Genomic DNA, 22,136 nt, shown 5'->3' on the forward strand with positions numbered 1-22,136 from the left:
CTTACAGCTGGGTCTGGGAATGGAGCAGGTGAGTGGTTGAAAAATCAGATTCTGGGTCAGAAATGTGAAAAATAACATCTTTTGTCTTAATAACACCTTTTTCATGAGCATTTGTGTGCCTACACACACACAAACACACACACACAGTGACTGCAGTCTTTGTGTTTGTCTTAGTGTTCTGTATTCAGTAAAAGGAATAACCCTCTACTTTGCTTTGCAAAAGCATCTTACAAACATTGCCCAGTTCCAGGGATTCATCCCGCTACCTGAAAGAAAAGCCATACTTTAAAATATTTCAGGTGTCATACAAGTTCAGGACTTGTACGGGAAGGACTGGAAACTGACGTCTTGGATCCAACTTTGAAATTGCCTTGCTCAATCCTACTGCTAGAATATAATACTTCTTATCCCTAAGGGTTATCTCTAACCTAGCTACAAACACGTTCGCAATCATCATAGAATTTAAAGACAGGAAGTCTGTCTAAAGTAAAATTTGAGGTGCAGTGTGTCCTCCTCTATGATTTCATTTCTGCATGTAACAATAAAAAAATTCTTTTCATCAGCCTTTCCACGTTATTCATTATAATCTTCTTGCCAACAAAGATCTTACAGCTAATCTAACATGAGAGATTTAATGAATTCAGTAATCATGAGAGATACCTTTTCCCTAAATATGCTAGTAACTACTGAATAATAAGCCTTAACAAACCTGTTTCTAATACAATATTTGAAGATCCAGGAGTTACAACCTTTACACTGGAATTTGGCTTTGAGAGTATAGGGATTAAAGTAATGTATATGTATATTTTAACATGTGTATTATGTAACTTCATAAATATAATGCTATATAACTTGACATGTACATACATACATACATACATACATACATACATACATACATTACACACACACAAACACAGAAACACACACACAGGTACATATACCAGTATACAATTTTTAGCTCTTGCTTAAACAAGTAAATCCCCAAATCTAAAATTGCAGGCATATAAAGAATTTGACTGGGAGAATCAACATACTTGCCCTCAAGCAGTATTACAGAGCAACAGTGATAAAAACTGTATGGTATTAGTACAGAGACAGGCAGGTAGATCAATGGAATAGAATTGAAGACCCAGAAATGAACCCATATACTTATGGTCACTTGATCTTTGTCAAAGGAGCTAATGGTTGTGAGCCACCATGTGGTTGCTGGGAATTAACTCAGGACCTCTGGAAAAGCAGTCAGTGCTCTTAACCACTGAGCCATCTCTCAAGTTCCTATTTTTCATTTCTTGTTTCAGGATATTTGACCACACAGTGAACACCAATATTGTGCTATTTACTTTTTCTAGATGTACTGTGGCTCAGGCCTTAGCACATACTGAAACTGAGCATGATCTCAGATCACCTTGCATGGCCAGTCCTGCTCTCCTCTGGATTTTCAGCCCCTGTTTGTGTCTTAATGTGTACTCTATTTACGTATTATGTCTAGCTTTATAATCCATGCTCCCTAGAAGAGTTTTCCTTGCTGATTCTAAGAATACCACTGGGTAATTTTAGTTTATTTCCTGCTGAAACCTCTAGCTGGATCTGATTCTGTATCATATAACACATTTTAGAGCTGTTCTCTTTTGATTACCTGAAAGCACTGTTTTCCACGTGGCCTAGCTTGTCTTTACCTCTGTTCCTTGAACTGCCACTCATCTTATTCTTAGATCCCCTCACACTTCAGTTCTTTAAGCGTTCCGTGTCAAATCTGTTGTTCTCTAAGGAGTGAGCATACTCATCTTACTCAAACACCACCCACTGACGAGTACCATGCAGCTGACTGCCTTAATGTCTCAGTCTTAAAATGTATGGAATCCTTGAAAAGGGAATGTTAAAATGCAAGTTCATGTTATATGTGTCTTATAATTTTCACGTCTTAGGTGAACAGTTACTAATAATTTATAGTTCTTTACCAGATAATTTCTTACCAGTTCTCACTAAAGCAGCACCTGAAAATATATTCTTCTTGACTATTAAGGAATTTATTTGTCAGGGACAAATATCAATTTTACACACTTGACACACAAAGCCATTCCTATGTTTACATGCTAGAATACTACTAGAAATACCTAAGAGTCAGATCAGAAATTCTAAGACTATGTTCCAGTTCCCTGTCTTTGTAGGCTGCCCTGGTTCTTAAAGGGATGTGTCTAAATTAAGTCCCATGGATATTACAGTTAAAATAATAGTAATGCCATTTAAATATATTTGACTTCCTTAGTGATTTTGTAACCTGCTGACATAGCTGTAAAAAAATCAATCTCATATGACTTTTGATTCATAATCCGATTAACAGGCTTGACACTTTGCACCTTTCTGAGAGCTCCATACCTAATTTCTCAGCTAATTTAGTGCACACTTAGGTTCATTTCCTACTACAGGGATAAAAAGCTATTTCCCACCACATTTCTTTCATGTGTGACAGCCTAAAGAAATGAATAGGAAATGACAATAACCCAGCACCAATTTATCAACCTCACTGTCATTCCTTAAATATCACTTTCAGAACTATGTTATTACAGAGCGCCAGTAGAGGACAAAGCAATGATTTGGGCAGGCTCCAGAAAGACTCTCAAATGTCAGGAAAAATATTTTGTTCCATAATTATGATAGATTTATGCTATGAATAAAGGTTTGAGATTTAGATAATATATGTCACCCTTCTCTCGTGGCACAGTGATAATAAGAGAGGGACTTCATTGTTTTCACACTATGACAAAAATATGAGCCAGTTCTTTGTAAGGGGAGGAAGTAGCATGCATTATTGAAGAAGCGGGAGCCAGTGATTGAATATCCTCCTGCCTTTTATCTCCACCTCCACTGAACTCACTTGTATTCATCCTGCCCTGTGAACAGAGCTAAGGTCTGCAGTGCAATTGTTGCCTAACCTTTCCCTGCTGCCTGTGTTGTAAAAACATTTCTGCTGAGTGCATAGGAGGTTTAAAGGAGCTTGTCATTAATTCATTCAGGAGCATCTTTCTAGTTTACTCTGTCATTTTCATTTCCTTTCGTTTTATTGACTCTATGTTCATCTTTCAATAAAACAGTGAGATACAAAATCAAAGTATCAATGAATAAAGACATTTGAGGATGAGTAGAGGATAATGATTTGCTTTGAATACAAGCAGATGTGCTTAGGATATATATATATATATATATATATATATATATATATATACAGTGAGATGATGGATTTCAAATTCTCGAAATATACACAAAAGACCAAATCATTGTATAAAATATAATTTTAGACTATTTTAGCCAATTAAAGTATACCAAATTTTTCAATTATAATTATTGTAAATTATATTTTCTACTAGGATGTCTTAAAATGTTCCTACTCTGATATTAAATTTTGATATCTTGCATATTATGAAAAGTATATTTCACATTTGATACTTGTGTACATTATTTCACATTTGATACTTGTGTACATTATCAAATTTATAAAAGGCTATTTCTCATAAATACAGTCTAAGTCACTCCTCATAAAACCAGAGCAAACCAGAGCCACAAACTCCTACTCTTCAGCACAAGGGGATGTGTTGCTATTTTTCATGCTTTTGCAACATTGTCACTCTGGCTAGCTGGAACTCATGTAGTCCTCATGCACCAGTGTAACTAGTAATGAGTTTACCTGTGTGAGCTCACATGCTCCACCTGAGCAACATGGATATAAATAAAGAGGATTAAAAGAGTGACACATACTTAGTATGTTGAGACAATTTTTTCATTTTAATTTTTATTTATTTATATGCACAATGATCTATAATGTTAATCTTAAAATGTTCCTACTCTGATATTAAACTTTGATATCTTGCATATTATGAAAAGCATATTTCACATTTGATATTTGTGTACATTATCAAATGTCTATGATTATATATAATGATTATAATGATATATAAAACTTAGCCTATAATGATCAAACTATTGCATTTGTTAATTAACATTTAAATTAAGTAACTCTCTTATTTATTTATTTATTTATTTATTTATTTATTTATTTATTTATTGTGGTGATGTATTTTCACATGTGAGCACACATGTGAAGGTCAAATGATCGCTTCCTGGATTCAAGACTATTATCACTAGCTCATCACAATTAGTTATTTTCAGTTTTTCTGGCAATTTTTCCTCTGTGAAATCAATCCCAATTGTGTAATTTCCGTCAATGTACAATTTATTTTGCTATGCCCAAAAGGTTAGCATAGACATGATAAAATGAAAAGTGAATGTGTTGAGAAAGTGAATGGCATGCTACATGAACTCATGACACATCTCCATTGATTAAGAGAAACAGTATAATCTATTGCAAGTAAGTATGGACTATGTACATGTATACACACACACACACATACACATATATACATATATATATATATGGAGAGGGAGAGAGAAAGATATAGATATATAGAAAGATACACACACACATTTATATATATGGAGAGAAGGGGAGAAAGATAGAGATATATAGAAATAGATACACACACACACGCACACACGCACACACACACACACACAGATTATTCAATAAGCCCAAAACTGCATTTATTAATATCATAACAAATGAATGAAACATTAAAATATGAATTATAATAGAGACTGAGATTTTATGTTCCACCTTTATTGATATGATGGCTTAACTGGTAAAGGCCCTTGAGACACAAATCCAGATGGCTCCCTTAGTTCAATCCCCAGAAGATAGAAAGAAAACCGGCCACACCAAGTTGTCTTCTGACTTCAACAAAGCAATGTGTACAATGTTACCACATGGACCCCTCAGCTCAGGCCCGGCCACATTCATGGCTAAACAAACAAAGAAAACATAATAAACAAGATTCATTGAAGCCTCTTTTGGAGAAAGGAATGATGATCCAGACAGAAATTAAGGCAAAAAAGATCTAAGAGGGAGAGAAAGAAAGATCGGTAGGCACCTGGGAGAGGAGAGATGGTATCACGATGAGCGTAGCCCTCTCTGTGAGATGAAAAGGACATAAACACTTCTATGTGCGTTTTCCGTGTTTATTCTCTTGAGCCAGCCTTTGGAGCAGTTACATCTGAGCCAGTGCATAGTCAGCTCCTTCTTTCCTCTTCATGAAAGACTTCTTAAATTAGGATTGTCCCTGATAAGAAGAGAGAATAATATTATTAATAGCTCACATTTTTAATTGCACCATTTTCAAATGAATTTGTGTTCTCAGTTCACAGTAACTGTAACATTGTTCTACTGTGCACAATTCACAGTGACAGCTAGCACTGTAATTGTCTGCCACATGAAGGTAAACTGTATCCATCCACCTTTGAGCCTTCCACAGAAACTGAATGTGTGATCTTTGCTGGCTGAACTCCTTTGTCTTTTCTTCCCTTTTCTATTGGGCCACAGTTTCAACTTATCTAAACTTTATTTTAGCTGATGTATAAATTAGAATCACATATCATCTTCCTCCAAATTAGACGGAAAATTTCAAATGAGATTTCCGCAGAGCTCTGGTGACTTAGTAAGTGTCCCATGTAACCATCACATTACATCATATATATATATATATATATATATATATATATATATATATATACCATATATATACCATATATATATATAAACTTATTAATCAAACCCCAAAGAAGACTGGCATATGAATGGATATATCTTATGAGATGTTATGTCTGTGTAATCATGGTGCTCACCATGCTCACCAAGCAGAAAACTTATGTCACATATTGACAAGGATATATGTAAGTATTAAGAAATATGAGTCATACAGCTTAGTTGGTTTTCTAAGTAGAATCCTCTGTGGTATTTTATTTTTCTCCTCTGGGTAGTTAAACAGAGAATTATTTTCTTTGCCACTTAAAGAAGAGAGTATTAAATACATGACTATGGTTCTATGGATAAGAGTGATTACAAAGAGATTGATGAATGCTCAGATACAATAATTTACTGTGCATTCTATATAAGTGTATTATATGTCAGAAACTAAACTCACTATACTTGTGAGTAGTAACAAAAGTGTAAACTCTATCATTGCCAGCAGTTTTATTTAGGGTTTAGTACTTTGTCTAATGAGGCAATTGCTGTTGGAAAGACACAAAATGGAGTTTTTGAAGCTTGTAAACAGTGTACTTTGGCATGGATCTTAATATACTTTTGATGTGTTCTATTATTTAATTAGCATAATTTGAGTCCTCCCTGTGGGTCTGATCTTGGCTCCTCTCCTATGGGAAACGGGATGGTGTTATTTCAGTAATGCATAATAGCCATAATTTTACAGCAGCTACTCGGCACTACCGATCACCATTTATCTGTGCGAATACAGGCTTACGGTGATTGGCAGCACTGCATAACTGGAGATATAGGCTCACATTTACTGCTGCACCAAATCTGAAATTCTCAGTAGAATATAAGTCCATCCTATTTGTGGGCCAGTGACTTCTAGAATTGTTAGTAGCTGTTGAAATTTTATTTAAATGATATTTGATCAACAATTTACCAAAGCAAAGGTATGTGACTGCTTTGAGGCTAGGGATGAAGTAGTCCTAGCCACCTGGCATGTGGTCCCTAGTTGGTTCATAGAAACCCTCTGGGCTTTCAGGAGCAAACCGCCTATCACACATTCTAGATTTCCACACAACTCCCTACATAAGCCTAGTAATCAAGATTAGTGCCTAAAAATAGCTGGGTCTATGTAGACCTAAGCTTTGAGATGATAGATGGACTTCCATAAGAATCAGTCTATAAGATGCAAGTCATTATGACGATCCATAAAGGTGCTATTGAAAATGCCTATTGATTGGTTAGCATTTCCCCCAAGATATTTTATATTATTTGTGACTATTGTTAAAGGGTGTTACTTCCCTAATTTCTTTCTCAGTTTGTTTATCATTTGTGTAAAGGAAGTTTACGGATTTATTTGAGTTAACTCTATATCCAATGACTTTACTGAAGTTGTTTATTAGCTGGAGAAGTTCTCTGGTAGAATTTTTGAAGTTGTTTATGTGTACTATCATGCCATCTGCAAAAAAGTAATACTTTGAATTCTTTGCCAATTTGTTTCCCCTTGATCTTCTTTTTTTGCCTTTTTTCTCTAGCTAGAATTTGAGTACTGTATTGAATAGATACAGGGACAGTGTGTATCTTTGTCTTGTGCTTGATTTTAGTGGGATTGCTTCAAGTATATGCTAATTTAATTTGATATTGTCAGTAGATTTGTTGTATGTTGCTTTTATATTGTTTATTTATAGGCCATGAATTCCTGATATCTCCAATATTTTTAAAATGGAGTGGTATTGTATTTTGTCAAATGTTTTTTTCAATATCTGAAGAAATGATCGTGTGATTTATATAGTCTAATATGTTAATGGATTTCCATATTTTGAACCAATCTTGCATCCTTGGGGTGAAGATTCTTTGACTGTAGTAAATGAAGGTTTTGATGTATTCTTGAATTTGGTTTTGAGAATTTTATTGAGTATCTTTACATCAATATCAAAACAACCCTGAGATTGCACCTCATACCAGTCAGAATGGTTAAGAACAAAAACTCAGGTGATAGAAGATACTGGGAGGATGTGGAGAAAGAGGAGCATTCCTCTATTGTTGGTGGGATTGCAAGCTGGTACAACCTCTCTGGAAATCAGTCTGGTGGTTGCCCAGGAAATTGGACATAATATCTTCCTGAGGAGCCAGCTATACCCTTTCGGGGCATACACCCAAAAGATACTCCAAAATTTAACAAGGACACATGCTCGACTATGTTTATAGAAGACATTTAAAATAGTCAGGGTTGGTTTGATTTGCATTTCCCTTTTGATTAATGATGTTCAACATTTCTTTTGGTGCTTCTCAGCCATTCAATATTCCTCAGTTGAGAATTTCTTTGTTTAGCTCTGTATCCCATTTTTGATATGTTTATTTAGTGCTTTGGAGTCTTACTTCTTGATTTCTTTGTATAAATCAGATATTAGTCCGTATTGGATGTAGGACTGGTAAAGATCTTTTCCCAATCTGTTGGTTGCTGTTTTGTCCTAATGACATTGTCCTTTGTCTTACAGAAGCTTTAGAATTTTATGAGGTCCCTTTTGTCGATTTTTAATCTTAGAGCATAAGCCATTGGTGTTCTGTTCATGAAATTTCCCCTTGTGTGCATGTGTTTAAGGCTCTTCCTCACTTTCTCTTCTATTATTTTGAGTGTTTCTGGTTTTATGTGGAGGTCCTTGATATACTTGGACTTGAGCTTTGCACAAGGAGATAAAAATGGGTCAATCTGCATTCTTCTATATGCTGGCCTCCAGTTGAACCAGCATCATTTGTTGAAAATGCTGTCCTTTTTCCACTGGATGGTTTTAGCTCCTTTGTCAAAAGATCAAGTGACCATAGATGTATGGGTTCATTTCTGGATCTTCAATTCTATTCCATTGATCTACCTGCCTGTCTCTGTACCAATACCATACAGTTTTTATGACTATTGCTCTGTAGTACAGCTTGAGGTCATAGATGGTGATTTCCCCAGATGTTCTTTTATTGTTGACAATAGTTTTCTTTATCCTGGGTTTTTTGTTATTCCAACTGAATCTGCAAATTTCTCTTTCTCAGTCTATGAAAAATTGAGTTGGAATTTTGATGGGGATTGCATTAAATTCATAGGGTGCTTTTGACAAGATGGCCATTTTTAGAATATTAATCCTGCCAATCCATGAGCACGGGAGCTCTTTCCATCTTCTGAGATCTTTGATATCTTTCTTTAGAGGCTTCAAGGACTTGTTTTAGAGATCTTTTTTCATTTACTTGGTTAGAGTCACACCAAGGTATATTATTATTATGTCATAATAGTCATATTGTTTATGACTATTGTGAAGATCATTTCCCTAATTGCTTTCTTAGCCTGTTTATCCTTTGAGTAGAAGAAGGCTACTGATTTGATGTAATATTATATCTAGCCACTTTGCTGAAGTTGTTTATCAGGTTTAAGAGTTCTCTGGTGGAACTTTTGGGATCACTTAAGTATACTATCCTATTATCTTCAAATAGTGGTATTTTGACGTCTTTCTTTCCAATTTGTGTCTTTTTAACCTCCTTTTGTTGTCCAATTGCTCTGGCTAGGATTTCAAGTACTATATTGAATAGGTAGGGAGTGTGCAGCCTTGTCTACTCCCTGATTTTAGTGGGATTACTTAAGTTTCTCTCCACTTAGTTTTCTTTCAAAATTTCAGAAACATTACTATGTTCAAGAAGCAGATATCAATGATGTAACCCTTAACCAAATGACTGGAGCCAGGGCCTGAGATGTGAAAAAACAAAAATAATTGCTCTTTAAGAATAAAGTCATTAAGTAAAAAGTATCAAGTTAGTTTTCCTTCAGAAGACATGTAACTTAGTATTATCTTTAGGCAGCATGCCAAGGTCTTCCCTGGCCATAGAATATGATACTCAGTTGCCATATTTCTGAGTAACATTTGTGTTGTGAGAAAAGTTCTACTACCTTTTCTCAATTCAGTTATTTTTTTTATTTCAAAAAAAGTGAAACATTAATTCAAGTGAATACTTTGTAACTTTAGAATTTTCCTTGCATTTCGTGATTGTCATTTAGTATCTTCTCCCAGGTGTGAGTCCAACGAGAGTTCTTTTTTCTTTTTCTTTTTTTTGATGCTGAAAAAAAATCCCAAAAATGTATATAATAATCTTATATCGAAATATCTTAGGTCTTGCAGTTCCACATTTTGCCCTGCCAGTTGGGTGTGGGAATGGCTACTTGGGCAGACAAAGTACAGAGCACTAGACTTTATCTATCATTCACTCAGCTGCCGGTGGCTGGCATCCTGTGAAGTGTCTATACACCATTGCTCAGGGGGTGATAAAACAGTGTAATGTGTGGGAGGCTGAAGCTGGGTGCATGGGGAAGTCTGGCTTAACTCATTGGCAACTGTTCTTAGCTCAGCAGCAGTTGTCTGGGAGCACAGAGGGGCCTTCAGCAGAGGCTTAGATAGAATCGCTCTGTAGACCAAGACCTTTTCTGTGCTCTCCAAGGCAGTTCTTGGTGGAAGAGAGTCCTTGGTTCCAAACTGTTTATTGATTGCTCAATGTGGAAAACAGGTACATACCACCTCCTCAAGGTGGACCAGAGATTACATAACTTTTGGAAGAAGGAAAGTCTGGGAAGGGAGGCTTATTGACTAAACCCTTAGGGCCTCTAGATTCCTCATTATCATGGAAAACAGTAGGTCACATTCTTATGTAGGGAGTGTGGTCACATGACAGGGACCTGGTCAGAAGCAGTTGAAGCTCCTGCCATCTTCTCCAAGGTTTCAGGCTTCCAACCTGCTCAACCTTACCGGTTTTTCTGGTAAGGTCCACTGTCTGACAACCTTGAAATATTTATGATTAGATCAGTTGACTTATTTGACATCCAATGCCAACAATTTCTACACACAACCACATAGAAATATGCTCCTTCTGACACTGCATAAGGGGACCTGGCTAAGTTATCATGTAATGTGCAAAGTATACATTTTCTAATATTTTGTTGAAGTAGACAGGTATTTAACAAATAAGTTGATTGTGTACCTTATTAAAATGTAGAATTAGTAAAACAATGCTGAAAATTGCTTTGTATATTATCTGGTATGGAAATAATTTTTTAACAATCAAAACAGTCTTATAAATTACTCCTCTGCTTTATTATCTATTAATCTTTCATATATCTGCCAATCAATAGTCAAAACTCTAGATTTGTTTTAATGTGTCAAAGTTAAGACTACCATTGCAATAATAAAAAATTAAAATAATATTCTATTAACTGATTTTCATAGGTAAATGTCAACATTTAATTACATAGACTATTATTAATAAATTGTAAAAGGATTCTGTACAGAATAAAATTATAAATTAAAAAAATTATAAATTCACCACAATGAACAACATATAATAGTTCCACTGTTGTAAGGATAGGTTCCTAGGTGTAGTCTGAGATTATTCATGAGGGGGTAAATACTGAGACACATTTTAATGTAACTGCACATGGATTATGGGAAGCATGAATATAGTAGGATGAAAATAGCTGGTGGTCGGAAACAAAATTTCAGAAATGTACTTAACAACCAAACTTAGGCTGTCTCTCAGCTAGTGAGAACCAAAAAAAAAAAAAAAAAAAATACAAACAAAAAACTTCTTGGTATCCCTGGAGTGGAACAGCCTTATGATGGGGACATTAACTAGAAAGCCTTTACTCCCTTGTTCTTTTATTATTATTATTTTTGAGACATATTCTCAGACAGTAGCACAAGATGTTGTGGAATTCACTGTACATCACCCACTCCCAACCCCCACACACACTGCTTAGACTGAGATAGTGTTTCTTCTGCATCAGCCTAAATTTATAGATGTAAATCACGATATCAGATAAAGAACTGTATAAATTCAAGGATGATTAATAGATCACAAAAAAGTAGAGATCAGAGCAAGGTAGAAATTATAGTATATATTTGAAATAACATCTGAAGTAGTAAGATTATAAATTCATCTGCAAAGTGTTAGTAACTTCAGCAGCTGTCCTTAGTTTTTATAAGTTGTCAGTGTTTATTATTAATATAAATCATTAAAATTTAATTTATTCTTAGTAATATTTATATGGATCTCTGAAGAGCTGTATCTTATGAATACGATGAACCGTATCTTACTACAAATGTTTAATGATACTCAAGATTCCCTAAAACACCATAACTAACAGTCTGTATAAGAATACTCTGGCTTTCTTCTCAATCTTTGAGTCTGTTAGTTAGTTACAAGTTTCATTATTTTGTATTTGACCAAACTATCCTGAAATTTTTTATCTAAAATATTTTGGTTTAAGTATCAATATTTTGTTCAATAAATGAGAATGTGAATGTTAGTGTAACATTAATTTTATTAGTATTGGTTTACTCTCACTCTTACATCTTTTTCATTTACTAAAATATCGCAAAATTTAAAAGGTCTTAAAATTTTGACCAGAGCCTTTATCTTCTTTATATCACTTCAATAAATTCTCAGTAACTCTAATTCAAGATACTAAAGATTAATTATGATGATGCTTTTAATAAATATGTAAGAATTTTAGCCCCAACAAAACTTAGCTTTGGTGTAAACAAATAGTATTTGGAAATAAAATGTATTATACATTTTGTATGTTTAAAAGGGTGTGTAGTGGATTTTATTTGCCAAAATAAAAACAAAGGCTTCCATTTTAAAGGGAACAAGAGATAGCTTAATTGGGAGTCACTTTGAGCAATTATGGCCCAGGTACACAGAATTAGGTTACCATAAATTCTGTGTTCCAATGTGGAATTGGTTTCATGAAGTTTTACAGTTTCCAGAACAAAGAAAGTCATGAATCTTGAACAGTATAAAATACTGTGGTGGGTACATCAGAGAGGGAGGTACAGAAAAATAGGGGAAGCTTTTCTAGAAACCCAAGTTGCTATCTTATGATATTCTTTGCTCTTAATTTGGTGGTAGCTAGCATTCTGCTAAATTAATAAATCACATTTTCGAAAATCTATTAGTCACAAGATAGTATTTCTGATACAGAGGTGGGCAAGTAATAGATGTTCTAGAGAGGCAGAATTAGCACAAGATGCTGTGATTGGCTGTTGGACTATCAGCATTGCAATCTCCCCACTGTGCTGCAGCTCTGGTCAGTCAGTCTCTGCAGATGCAACTTCCTTCCAGTTCTTGTTCACATACCTTACCCAGTGTTACTTGAAAAATCCAAAGAATCATTTACAACTTCCTCCACTCCCTGTTTAATACAAATATCAGAGCCTCTGAAGGTCCTCCAGTACAAATGGCATAGAACGTTCTTTGTATTTTTCCCTGTGGAAAATAAGTGTGAATCCAGAAATTGATGGAATGAGATGAAGCAAAACAGAATTATTGACCTACCACAGATGCAGATTGAGTGCATGAAGATCAAAGCTAGATTATTGCATTTCAACAACGGTCTTTCACAACACAATACACCAAGTAACAAGTATATCTTTTACTTAAATATAGGAAGGCATTGTTCACTGTGTAGTTGACATTAAACTATTTGGTATATATTCCATAATGCATCAAAAGTATGGTTTAATTATACTGTTCCTTGAGAGGATTTTTTTTCCTGAATACTTTAACTGATAATCAATGTTGAACTTGTATAAGTTTTCACTAAACAAGCTGGTGTTAGGTCATCAAAACACATGTAAATATATGTATATTCAGCATAAACAAACTAAAGGTACTTGAGGCTTACGTGAATTATGTTCTCTGGGGAATAATCAGGAAGTTGCTTAAACATATCTGTGTCTACACCGTGGCCATTTTCAGAGCTATTTTTCTTTCCTGAGAATGAAACTTAAGCACCACAGATGGTCTTACTGACAACATATTATATTAATTAAAAACACAAGCTCTGAAGTTAAATCGTTTGGGCTTCAGTCCCAGATTTCCACTTATCACTGTTCTTGCTTGATCAAGTTTCTTAGCCTATTTGATGGCATAATACATTCTATGAGTTATGCTTAAAACAAGAATACCTACATCACAGAGCAGTATTTGCAAATTAAAGTTGGTTTAGAAATAGTTTTGCCTGACTTGGTAATCTTCTACATCTATATGTTAGTAATAATCTTATTATACATTTAATATTTAACTTTATAATTTTAACAATACTTTTAACATTTTAATATAAATTTAGGGAATAATACAATAATCTAGCATTAGAAAACATTAAAAATAAAATTTTAACATAAATAAAATATCAGTATTCTCATCAGATATTTTTCTCTGTATTGTTTCTTTTTTGTGTCAAATTAGAAAGATAATTTAATTATCTGGTCATGAAGTGAAAAGCAATTCTGTCTTTATAAAGACAATAAGGCTGTTATATTGAAAGATATTTGAAGGAGTTTCTATACTTGGTATTCCCAAAGGTAAAGAGAATGTTCATTAATGTTAATTTAAATTAGGAATGGTTTCTTCAATATGCCCTAATAAGAGGAACAAGATGGCACATGAGGTTCATTATTTCTTCAACCTTTACATCATTGTTGAGTAAAGGACCCATTAAGCAATGCACAACACTTGAGATTTTATAGAGTACCAATTGCAGAGAACTGAATTTTCCTTTTACCTCTTGAAGTGTGGTTCCCTGACACTGCCCCTTCTTTGGACATGGAGAGGTAATTTAATTGTGGAGCAATAGAGTTTATTCCCTGGATACTGTGATTAGCTGTGCATCTCCAAGCAACACAGCCATTACATAGCAACATTGTGAACAAAGGATATACCGAGAATCCAGTCCTTCTGTGCGTTAACCCGGACCCTGAAGCCTGAAGGTACAGAATATACAAATGCAACCAATCCCAGGTCAAAGTGAGACAGGCACACTTATGCTCATTGTTAAATTCAAAATGGGAAATCTGTTCCTACTGTATAATAGAGTTAAAATAAAACTTAGGAAAATCAGAAAAAAAATCTAGCTATTTCATCTCCACTATATCTTTGCTGTAAAACAATTCAGTGGGTCATTACAAAGAAAATGCAAAGTTGTTTTACACTGTTTATTGTCCCTCTAGGGCAACTGCATACTTTTATTCCAGACCATTTCCTCTTACATTTATGCTAATGAGAGAAAATAGCATGCAGGTGACAGGACATTCTTCTCACAGTATCTCAGAGTTCTCACTACTCCTTTAGTATTGTTTTAGTGACCTTGAGAGAACATGTTTTTCTATCTTCTCTTTCTCTAATTTAAATAACTACAAAGTAATAAGTATATTAATTAAGAATATTAAATGAGTTAATCGATTTACTTTTTTAATATAGGCCTGCTGCATAAATCTGTAAGTATTCACGTGACTAATTGCATATGTGTGCACAGGTGCATGCACATGTGTGCATGTGGAGGCCAGGCATATCTTTCCTCGTCATTTTTTCATCACAGTGTTTGATAATGCTCTTGTTCAGCTTAGTGCTCACCCATCCAGGTAAGTTCCCTGGAAAGGCAGCTGCAGACATACTCTTGTTTTCATATCCCCAGTGTTGATATTGCAGACCCACAATACCCAGATTTTAGGTTAGTACTGGGAATCCAAACTCAAGTTTTCGTGCTTAGGAGGCAGGCATTTTACCAACTTAACCATCTATTGAGGCGAAAGGAGTTCATTGAGGAATTCAGTTTTACAGCTGCAGTCATATTCCCACAATGTTCCCTAGTTTCTGTCATACTCTCCTCATGACTCACCATTTATCTTATTCCTTCATATGCAAACCCTCATCATCCAGTTACATGCCCCAAGATACTTATGCCATTGATACAATATATATGCATTGTACATACTGAGAACATTGTTGCTTGTACTGTCCTTTTCTTGTCTACCTCCAATACTATGTTACCTCCAGTACTGTTATCCCATCAAAGTATATCTAGTACCTCAGTGTTAGGGGTTACACCCATGTATGTATTATACACTTGGACAGGTTGCTCCAGGCTTAGACCCAAGAATGAAATACTTTGATCAAAAGCTGTTCTGAATCACAGGATTTTATGGATAGGTGAAAACAATTTAGATTCTCTAAATTTTCTGTTGAAAGGATTAGATGTTTGTATCAACAAATACAGAGCATTAGTATTTGTTCCTGTATATTGTATAATTATTATGTACCTTTAAATTCTATGTAAGTGGTCCATTTTTAATACAATTATGTTACTTCAAAGGATTCAAATGTCAACAGAACAACTGTTTATTTTTTCAGTACTGAGTGGTGTTCAGATAGCAGAACAATTAATATTTTCACATAAGCTGTACCAAAACAACTATAGATGTAAATAGCCATCCTCATATTTAACAAATTTGTACTGTGCACCAACAGGGACCTGGTTTAAATTTCCATACTAATTTACAACCCTTTGCTATATCTAATGAGGTTAGCAGTTATTGAAAATACTGCCAGGACAGGGCTATCTAACAATGCATTTGCTAATCTGTTAACTTCACAAAAACAGACTCTATGGCTAAAAATAATTCTTACACTTCCTTATATTTAAGCTGTTTTTTTTATTTTTTGTTTGTTTGTTTGATTATAGTCCAGGAGAATTAGTGCTAGGAAGAACTCACGCATTGTGCTTAATTTCACCATCCTTCTCTGCCTCATCCTCTTCCTCTGGGTCATCTTCCTAATCTTTCTTCCTCTTGACATTTTCAGCCTTGGCCACTCCCCTTTTGCTGCATCAGCCTTTCCCTTTAGCTCTGTAAGCAGCAACATCCTCATCTCCTCCAAATTGAGCTAAGCAGCCTTCCTTTCCTATGGTTGTTTGTTCTCTGCAGTAGCTTTTCTGTATCTTCTCTAATTTCTTGTAGCAGCATTAATGTATGAGCAGGAAATCACTGGGTACAATGGAATCAGCAGACATCTTTCCCCCTTTGGGAGGAGTCTAGGACTTCATTTTTTATGACTCTCTTCCTTCGCCATATATTCCTTTGTCTTTAGCAAGCACAATTCCTTACCTTAGCTCTTGGAACACTGAGCTCAGCTGAAGCATCCAGGTGCCTATTGTGCTCCACCAGGCAAGTTTGCACAGATTCATATAATGACATTCCCTTCCTAGGCTTTTCTGGACCTCCTTTGTCCATGGTGAGTTGGTTTCTTCAGACAGGCAGAGCAGACCAGTGCTCCTCTTGCCCTTCGTTGTCTCAACAGAGCTTAATGTATACAAATTTCTTTTCACTGTAAAGTAACTGATTTTATTTTTAAAATGGTTTTAGATCCAGAGAGAAGTTGAAATAAAAGCATAAGGATTGTCTCTGTGTGCCTACCTCTCAAGGAAGGGTTAGTGGTCTGTAGTGTTTCTTACCACTGGATAATATGGTTATTATATCTGAACACATGAGGATAAATCAGAACATAAAAATATATCTCTCTTCACTTCTAAACCTCTCAAATTCATGACTTGTTCTTCATTATTGTCATACATGTGCACACACGCACACATACACACACACACACACATGCACACATAGAGACAGAGAGAGACAGAGAGACAGAGTCAGACAGGGATAGAGACAGAGACAGAGAGAGAAAGAGCTTCATAAGTTCATTTAATGTTGCTTGCATAATACATACTTATGTTTTACTTGAAACATCTATCAGCAAACCCATCAACAATAAATTAAGGTCCTTCTCCATCCCTTAACCACTCATTGTTTTCTTGATCTAAACCATACTGATTAAGATAAAATTAATCTCAAATTAATTTAAATTAACTTTCCATGAATGCTATCTGCACTGAATTATAAGCTTATGCTATTTATCTGTCCTTTTATTCATCCTTTTATGAGATTTTGTGAACCATTTGCTCATTTTCAATGGATCATATTTATTCCTTTTCTCTTTGTTTTCTGAGTTCTTTTTATACTTTAAATATCAATTCTCTACTATATATATGGTATATAATATCCTTTGTAATTCTTTATAATGAAAAGAAAATAGTATACATTAAGCTATATATATACATATACACATACATACATATACACACACATACACAATACACACACACACACACACACACATATATATATATATATATATATATATATATATATATATGGATAGCTACTAAACTTTAAAGATGTGCTTTGGACAGAACTATTAATTGCATATATATAGTCCAAGTTGGTAATCTTGATGTGTATCTGTATTTGATAAATGGCTTCACATTCTTCAGGATTAAAGGTAGCTCTGTAAAATAGTACAGAGCAGTGACCAAAACTATCAAATTCATCTCATGATCTCTGGATGCCGGCAAGCTCCCAGAAAGTTTACAACTCAAAAATGTGACTTCCATATTCATATAACAGTTCCTAAGTTGCCTGAAATTTTTCATTTTTTCTTTCTTATTGTTTTTTTAATTATTTACTTTTCAAATGTTGTCCCCCTTCCCAGTTTCCCCTCCACAATTCCCCTATCACCTCGCCTTCCCTGTATATAAGTGGATATTAGTCAAAAGGAAGTTCAGAAGATCCATGATAAAACTGACAAGTTTTCAAAGTAGTTTATTTCTCTTTCAAAGGGCGTGACAAATATAATGAAGTCTCCTCATGTAAGTTCTCTTTATTTGTTTGGGAGACTTGGCCTCTTAATTTTGCTTCTTATTGCCATGATTACTTAAAATATTTATATATCAGCACAAAACATAAAAAATTGAAAAACAAATATAATTACATAAAATTGTTTAGGTATATATTAACAGTATAGTCAGTAGTAACATAGATAAGCATCGAGTGTTTGCTATGAGCCAGCTGCTATAGTTCATTTCACCTTCCCAAATACTGACTAGAAGCAGGTATTATTACTATTATTATTTATATAGGACAAATCTTAAAAAGAAAAACTTCTTTCACCAACAACTTTCTCAGTTGCCAATCAGTCCTCACCCACTGATTTTTTTCCTTCAAATGTGAACCCATCTTCTTCTTATTACTAATATTACTTCTTGTTGCTTTTTGTTTGTAGTAAAATAAGAATAAAAAAGATTTTTCTTCTCTGAATTCAAGTGTTTCAAATAGTAACTAAATTGGTAGACTTTTGTAAATGGAAAGATCTGTTCTGTTATATATAGTTTTGAATTGTGTTCATTGACAATGTTTTAAAGCCATAAAGAGGGATCACTATTGTCTGTACCTCTGAGATATATGTCACTGAATAATTTGCAAAATTTAGAATATTAATATGCCAATGAACCTTGTAGAAATAAATTGTATATTATAATCACCATCCTTAAGAAACTTGTATAAGAAAGATTTGCATATTTCAATGTTCATACACACTATAGTGGTGTATAAGAAAATAATTAGAAATAATAAATCATTTCTATAATTGAAATCATATTTAAATGAAGATAGAACCGTTTAGGCTTGATGAAGCACAGACATAAGGTTTGTGCAGACATAAACCTTCCCAGTCATTTTAAGAATAATTTTAAAAATATCACAAATATTCCTGGGTATGAGGTGTTTTTGTTTTAATCATAGAATCTGATAAGAACAAATATAGTTAAAAACATTTGATATGGCGTCTGGCTCCCGCTCTCACAACCATTGCAGTACATCGAGCTCCATAGAGACAGCGCCGGGGCAAGCGAGCGCCGGAACGGGCACTGGGCGACTCTGTGCCTCTCAACTAAAATCAACTAAATCATGGGCAAAGGATATCCTAAGAAGCCGAGAGGCAAAATGTCCTCACATGCATTCTTTGTGCAAACCTGCCGGGAGGAGCACAAGAAAAAGCACCTGAATGCTTCTGTCAACTTCTCAGAGTTCTCCAAGAAGTGCTCTGAGAGATGGAAGACCATGTCTGCTAAAGAAAAGGGGAAATTTGAAGATATGGCAAAGGCTGACAAGGCTCGTTATGAAAGAGAAATGAAAACCTACATCCCCCCCAAAGGGGAGACCAAAAAGAAGTTCAAGGACCCCAATGCCCTCAAGAGGCCTCCATCAGCCTTCTTCTTGTTCTGTTCTGAGTACCGCCCAAAAATCAAAGGCGAGCATCCTGGCTTATCCATTGGTGATGTTGCGAAGAAACTAGGAGAGATGTGGACCAACACTGCCGTGGATGACAAGCAGCCCTGTGAGAAGAAGGCCGCCAAGCTGAAGGAGAAGTATGAGAAGGATATTGCTGCCTACAGAGCTAAAGGAAAACCTGATGCAGCGAAAAAGGGGGTGGTCAAGGCTGAGAAGAGCAAGAAAAAGAAGGAAGAGGAAGACGATGAGGAGGATGAAGATGAGGAGGAAGAGGAGGAAGAAAACGAAGACGAAGATGAAGAAGAAGATGATGATGAATAAGTTGGTTCTAGCGCAGTTTTTTTTCTTGTCTATAAAGCATTTAACACCCCCCCCCCGTACACAACTCACTCCTTTTAAAGAAAAAAATTGAAATGTAAGGCTGTGTAAGATTTGTTTTTAAACTGTACACTGTCTTTTTTTTTTTTTTTTTGTATAGTTAACACACTACCGAATGTGTCTTTAGCTCGCCCTGTCCTGGTGGTATTTTCAATAGCCACTAACCTTGCCTGGTACAGTCTGGGGGTTGTAAATTGGCATGGAAATTAAAGCAGGTTCTTGTTGGTACACAGCACAAATTAGTTATATATGGGGACAGTAGTTTGGTTTTTGGTTTCTTTCTTTTTTTGTTTTTGTTTTGTGTTTTTCTTTTGGTTTTCTTTTTTTTTTTTTCATCTTCAGTTGTCTCTGATGCAGCTTATATGAAGGTAATTGTTGTTCTGTTAACTGAATACCACTCTGTAATTGCAAAAAAATGGCGGCTGTTTTGTTGACATTCTGAATGCTTCTAAGTAAATACATTTTTTTTTATTAGTACGTTGTCCTTTTCATAGGTCTGAAAGTTTTCTCCTCAAGGGGAAGCTAGTCTTTTGCTTTTGCCCAATTTGGGTCACATGGATTATTAGTGTGTATCTTCATTTAGTTAGCTGGAAAAAATCTTTTGTCCACGCACCCTGCATATTGTGGTAGGGGTAACATGTTCATCCACAGTTGAAGAATTCTCCAAAATTGTCATCAGTTGGATAAGAGATACTCTACTTAGCAAAGCAAGGAGTGATCAATTCTGTCACACCATGGGATTATTAGAATCAAACAGTCTGAAAGTCTGTCCTTGAAGGACTAATAGAAAAGTATGTTCTGCTCCTTACCTGAGGACTCCTTTAACTGCCATTACTGTGTAATGACAGGTGTATTTTGCAGTTTCCCCTACTAAAGACCTGAGAATGTATCCCCAAAAGCGTGAGCTTAAAATACAAGACTGCTGTACTATTTGTTGACCTTAGTCCCAGCGAAGGCTATCATGAGAAGCTGGCTGTAATCCCTTTGCCCTTCTATCTAAATACGGATTGTAATTTGAGGAGGAATACTGAACATGAGTCCTGGATGATACGAATAAACTAATAATTGCAGAGGTCTAAAAAAAACATTTGATATATATATTATATATATACACACAATACATATTTACATATACTACCTTTCTACTCTATATTCATTTGTTGATGAGCAACTATGTGGATTGCAATGTTTGCTAATAAAGTATTTTGCTATTGCTGATGGATAAACAGGTAACATGTTCAATACTGAAAGAGATCACTTAGCATGAAATTTAACAGTTTCCATTCTGAATGAGTATCCCAATTACATGTAAGTTATTTTCATTGTATAGATATTTGTGCTGGTTATGTTTATAACATTTTATGTGCATGATTTTAATAATCAATTTTATATAATATCTATAAATTATTATGATGGTTTTAAAGCAATTGAGGTTGTGAAGCAGCTCTTAAAAAGGTCTGATGAGACAAAGTTTTGAATTGTGGAACAATCTGCCCAAGTATTTAAGTGAGCATTACAAACAGACAATGCTAAACACCAGAAAAAGGCAAGTTTAAAGTACAAAGGGACACTTCAGAAATGGCTATTATCGAACAAGTGACAATACTGAATTTTGCCAAGCTTTAGGGAAAGCAAATCACTTTCACATTACTGGTGACATGGTTATATATTTTAACAGTTTGGGGAAAACATATGAGAGTTTATTATAGAATATAGAATATAGTTGCATACAAACTTCCCATACAACTCATGATTTTCACCCCTATCTGCCTTGAGAGTTTAAAACATATGTTTGCACAGGTATTTTGTAAAACACTCACAGCAAAGACTACCATGATAACCAAGATTTGGATATATTCCACATCTCTGAAACTACAGATGTAAAGAAAAAATGTGATGGATCTATGCAGCCGAATGTTGTTTACTGATAAAGAACAAATAAATATACCTCAGAAACATTGCAGAAAAAAATGCAAAATTAACAACAAACTGGATGCATTGAGGAAGAGAGAGCAGGCAGGTCAGTGGGATCTGGAAGACAAGTGGTTCTGGAATGGTCAACAAATGGGCAAAAGAGCATTTTTGAGCAAACTAAGTTGTAGAATGTGTTATGTGGGAAACTCAACTTGGATCTATTCAAAGAAGTGCTCTAAGCACTGAGCCTTCTCTCCATC

General features: G+C 34.9%; 1 protein-coding gene and 1 pseudogene across 3 annotated transcripts in view; both read left to right on the plus strand.

The window, feature by feature from the left end:
• The window catches only part of Ccser1 (coiled-coil serine-rich protein 1), a 1,234,532-nt gene that overhangs the window by 1,133,238 nt on the left and 79,158 nt on the right, over window positions 1-22,136 (plus strand).
• On the plus strand, window positions 19,231-19,933 carry LOC108350839 (high mobility group protein B1-like; annotated as a pseudogene). The gene has a single exon (XR_015686016.1). The product of XR_015686016.1 is annotated as a high mobility group protein B1-like, transcript variant X2 (transcript).

This window comes from Rattus norvegicus, chromosome 4 (genome assembly GCF_021556685.1).
Source record: "Rattus norvegicus strain SHRSP/BbbUtx chromosome 4, alternate assembly SHRSP_T2T, whole genome shotgun sequence".
NCBI classification, from domain to species: Eukaryota; Metazoa; Chordata; class Mammalia; order Rodentia; family Muridae; genus Rattus; species Rattus norvegicus.